Here is a 5,796-nt window from a genome sequence, read left to right on the forward strand (position 1 = left end):
GCCTAACTGTCCCTGTTCTCTAGGAACATGGGGGAAGCCTACATGAGCCATGATGATTATGTAATAGAACACAATTAGTGTGGGATAATGAGGCGATGCACAGTTGTGGGAAGTGAGGATAGCTGTCACGTCCTGGCCAGTATAAGGGTTAATTGTTATTGTAGTTTGGTCAGGACGTGGCAGAGGGTATTTGTTTTATGTGGTTCAGGGTGGTGTGTTAGTTAGGAGGGCGTTTGATTTATTATTTCCGGGTTTTCAGTTATGGTCTATGTTTATGTATTTCTATGTGTAGTCTAGTGAGTGTGTTTCTATGTTGAGTTAATTGGGGTGGACTTCCAATTGAAGGCAGCTGTTTGGTGTTGCCTTTGATTGGAAGTCCTATATTAGTTGGGTGTGTTTGTCTTGTATTTGTGGCAGATTGTTCTTGGATTGCTGTGTTGCCTTCAAGACTGTTATTTTGTCGTTCATCGTTTTGTTATTTTTGTATACGTGTTTGTTTGGTTTTTTCCTTCTTTTCCCGTAAATAAAGAAGATGAGTATACACATACCTGCTGCGTTTTGGTCCTCCATTTCTAACGACACCTGTGACAATAGCCCACATTTAATATACTTTGGACTGCATTGCTACTGAAGTGAGGATAGCCCAAATGTAATATACTTTGGACTGCATTGCTACGGTTTAGTCTCATCAAATATTTCTGATTCAAAGAATAGAGACGATTAGATTTCTTCAAAATAATCCAACTTTATTATGAATTATTGAAATAACGGAGCTGGTCAATGCACCTCCCGTAAGTGATCGCTGAGAGCCCAACAAGCAGATTTGGGGTACAGCTCTTTATAGCAAAGTACATCCCCCTGAATGTTCATGACAAACAAAATGTGTAGAATTGTACAAAGGTACATTGTGCTAACAAGCAACAGACAGCAAGATGTACATTGTGTCAGGTTTCTGTCTCTGGGTCATTTACTGCTTGTTTGTACAGGGTTATCTTCTCAGTTTCGCACTCCTTAACACACAGATACTAATGTAACATGGTACACTGGGTCCTCATCACAATTTCTGAATTCCTGTGTCCATCTGCATGTGGGAGAGAAACTAGAGAGAGGGTTCACCTGGCCCTTGCAGACTGGCAGACAGGCCTGCATTTCACAGACACTAATCATTATCAACCAGGCATTATAAATCAATTACCAGTGCCAAGCTCCAGAGGCCTATCTCAGTCCAACAGACACAGATGAGACAGTACTCATAAACCTTATTCAATGCATACACAGTATTAAAACAAAATCTTCTAATTTTCCACCATAATCCCCCATTTTGAGACTTACATCTCAACTTCAAAGAAAATTACAAGTTTTAAAAATACATTAATTCAACTGTAGAAAAAACAATTGAGGCATCAAACAACTTCTAATTAATGCATTTAAAAAAACGGCCTTTCACTAGTATATTACAATTGTAAATTACCATCTGTTAGTTCAACCTTAACATAAAATATCCTTTGTTGGGAAATATATAAACAATAAAATATCATTAAGAAATTCTCAGCAATCTAAATCGGAGTACATTTTTCATCAGTACAAAACATCATCACATTGACACTGAGCATACTCCCATTGGTCAGCATGGTGGAAATAACTATTTCCATCCCCATAGCACCATATGTAGAAACAAAAATGTGCATATCTTTTTGGACAAAACAAGGTAGCGACTCCTGGTTTAACTGAAATGTATTCCATTTGGTGCCTAATGAACATGACCCAAGACAATCATCATGATCCCACTATGTATATGGGCAATGCCTATGGACTCTATCTACCATTAGCACAAACCTGCTATAGTTCCTGAGTATTAACATTATCATCAAAATGTAATTTGGTAATGGATATAGGTCAAATAGATCCCCTCTCCATTCAGCCTGGGCATGGTGAGAATAGTGTCAACATCTTAGTTACACAACTTCTTAACACATGTCAAAATCAGCATAACAACAATCAAAACAATCAATCCATTATACATTAATTGCTTCACTCATATAGTTATTAACATACTAAAAACACACTCAAATCAATTAGTCAGTTTTCAAAAACTCTTTCAGTTTCCATATCATAATTAAAACCCAATGAATTATCCAACCCAAATTTAGAATGAAAATGCTTAGTGATTCACATTAGTTCTATCACTCAAAGTTGAAACCCTCTACTTAACACACCTGACACTGGCAGAATGTACATAAAAAAAACTTGTTAGGGATTGGGTAATTTTTTCTGAATTTCTGCCTGACTGACGTGCCCAAAGTAAACTGCCTGTTACTCAGGCCCAGAAGCCAGGATATGCATATAATTGGTACCATTGGATAGAAAACATAATAATGTATGAGACTATAACACAATTGATATGGTAATAGGAAATCCAAAGAAAAACCAGCCGGATTCTTTTTTGTTTTTGAGAGCCCATGCACTTACAATGGAAAGCTATGGGGCATATGCGATTCCAGCTCCCAGATTGCAATTCCTATGGCTTCCACTAGATGTAAACAGTCTTTGTTCAAGGTTTCAGGCTTGTAACTTGAATAATGGAGAAGAAATTGGAGTTTTAGTACATTGACAGTATTTTGGAAATCTGTGTTTGAGCGACGAAGAGGACGCGCACTTGCTAATTTTGCTTTCCTACTGAACATATTTATTTTCGTATGAAATATTATAGTTTAATTACATTTTAGGGTACCTCAGGAATAAATACAAATGTATTTTGACTTGTTGAAACAAAGTTTAGGTGTAGATTTTCGGATTCCTTTCACTGCAAGTTGAACGAGTGGATTACTCAAATCGAAGGCACCAACTGAACAGACTTTTTGTGATAGAAATTTTATGAAGCCTGTGCCGGTGGAAAAATATGTTGATATGGGGCGCCGTCCTCGCATGGCATGCTTTCGCTGTAAAGCCTATTGTAAATCGGACAATGCAGTTAGATTAACAAGAATTTAAGCTTTTAACCTCTCTAGGGTAGGTGGCACCAAATCGTCCCACCTACGTAACAGCCAGTGTAATCCCGTGGCGCGTTATTCAAAAACCTCAAAAATGCAAAAACTTCAATTTTTCAAACATATGACTATTTTACACCATTTTAAAGACAAGACTCATTAATCTAACCACACTGTCCGATTTCAAAAAGGCTTTACAACGAAAGCAAAACATTAGATTATGTCAGCAGAGTACCCAGCCAGAAATAATCAGACACGCATTTTTCAAGCTAGCATATAATGTCACAAAAACCCAAACCACAGCTAAATGCAGCACTAACCTTTGATGATCTTCATCAGATGACAACCCTAGGACATTATGTTATACAATACATGCATGTTTTGTTCAATCAAGTTCATATTTATATCAAAAACCAGCTTTTTACATTAGCATGTGACTAGCATGTGACTAGCATTCCCACCGAACACTGCCGGTGAATTTACTAAATTACTCACGATAAACGTTCACAAAAAGCACAACAATTATTTTAAGAATTATAGATACAGAACTCCTCTATGCACTCGATATGTCCGATTTTAAAATAGCTTTTCGGTGAAAGCACATTTTGCAATATTCTCAGTAGATAGCCCGGCATCACAGGGCTAGCTATTTTGACACCCAGCAAATTTAGCACTCACCAAAGTCAGATTTACTATAAGAAAAATGTTATTACCTTTGCTGTCTTCGTCAGAATGCACTCCCAGGACTTCTACTTCAATAACAAATGTTGGTTTGGTTCAAAATAATCCATAGTTATATCCAAACAGCGGCGTTTTGTTTGTGCGTTCAACACACTATCTGAAAGGGTAAATAAGGGTGACGAGCATGGCGCAATTCGTGACAAAAAAATTCTAAATATTCCATTACCGTACTTCGAAGCATGTCAACTGCTGTTTAAAATCAATTTTTATGCCATTTTTCTCATAAAAAAGTGATAATATTCCGACCGGGAATCTGCGTTTAGGTAAACAGACGAAAGAAAATAAAGCATTCGGTCGACTCGGGCACGCGCCTAAGCCCATAGTACTCTGATCGGCCACTTGCCAAAAGCGATAATGTGTTTCAGCCAGAGGCTGCCTCGATATCGTTCAGCTTTTTCCCGGGCTCTGAGAGCCTATGGGAGCCGTAGGAAGTGTCACGTTAGAGCAAAGATCCTCAGTCTTCAATAAAAAGAGCCAAGATGAAACACAACTTCTCAGACAGGCCACTTCCTGCATGGAATCTTCTCAGGTTTTGGCCTGCCATTTGAGTTCTGTTATACTCACAGACACCATTCAAACAGTTTTAGAAACTTTAGGGTGTTTTCTATCCAAAGCCAATAATTATATGCATATTCTAGTTACTGGGCAGGAGTAGTAACCATATTAAATCGGGTACGTTTTTTATCCGGCCGTGTCAATACTGCCCCCTAGCCCTAACAGGTTAACCCTTTCACACATACCATCACACGGGGTGTGATCGTTCTACAGTGGTCTCTGAAGCGTATGATCACACCCCATGTGATTAGAACACTCATTTAGAATGCTCATTTAGAACGGCCAGTTTCGAATGACGCAACAATCAGCATTTGAGCTGGCCACACTCTTTTCAGAAACTATTTACACAAACACAGTCCTTACAAAGTTATGTCCAGAATGTTAGCAGTTTATTTTTGGATGCAATGTTCAGATATTCACAGAAGTGTAGATATAGCACAACACGATCATCCTAACCGGAAAAATGTAGGCTACATTTGTCCTAGCGCTAACTGAGGAAAGATTGACCCAACACAAGCAGTCATATTTTCTAACTCTTGGCTGACATAAACTACAATTTGAATTAGCTAATAGCAATTACTATGTATAATTAATCACATCACGGGTGAGCTCACCATTGATCGAAATAATTAGGTAAAACACTTTCTAGAAATTGAAAGTAATCCGTCGATTAGTTTCAGCGCGCAGCCATGCATTTTTTCCTCACAGAAACCGAAGATAATAAAGATAACCTCTTGAGCATCTGATCCCGTTAGCGGGATCAAAATCCAGCGAAAAATCATATCGCCAATTAGCATTAAAAAATTAGCATAATTTTTTACAAAAATAAAAAATATTTTTTTTTTTTTTTTATAGATACACCTCTCCTGAATCGACCCACGTCGTCCGATTTCAAAAAGGTTTTACAGGAAAAGCAAATCATTAGATTATATTAGATGAGTCCATCGTAAAAAGCAGCTTCATAGCCATTTTCCGACCAACCACTTCCATCACATATTATCAATAAACAGCTAAATGTAGCACTAACCTTTTACAAACTTCATCAGATGGCACCCCTAGGACATCATGTTATACAATGCATGCATTCTTTTGTTCAATAAAGGTCATATTTATATATAAAAACAGCATTTTACATCTCTGTCTGACGTTGACTACCTAATTTCCCCTCAAAAGCGTCCCGGTAAACAATGCTACGTTTCAATAAATTGCTATACTATAACGATTTTTTAAATGTATATTGTCAATCTAACATTTATAGATGAATATCTCTTGAGAACACCCGTCATACCAGATTTTAAATTAACTTTACTGGGTAATCACACTTTGCGATAAAAGGAGATGCGATACTCAGAAAATCAGCTAATATACAGTGCTCGGCGCCATCTTGGATGCAACAGTATGAACCATCTCATCTTCAATAATATTGTCAATAATCGCCTACCTTTAGTTGTCTTCATCAGAAAGCATCCCAGGTCCACAACAGATGTATTTTCGGTCAAAAAGTCCATACTTC

This window comes from Salmo salar, chromosome 06 (genome assembly GCF_965601325.2).
Source record: "Salmo salar chromosome 06, fSalSal1, whole genome shotgun sequence".
NCBI classification, from domain to species: domain Eukaryota; kingdom Metazoa; phylum Chordata; class Actinopteri; order Salmoniformes; family Salmonidae; genus Salmo; species Salmo salar.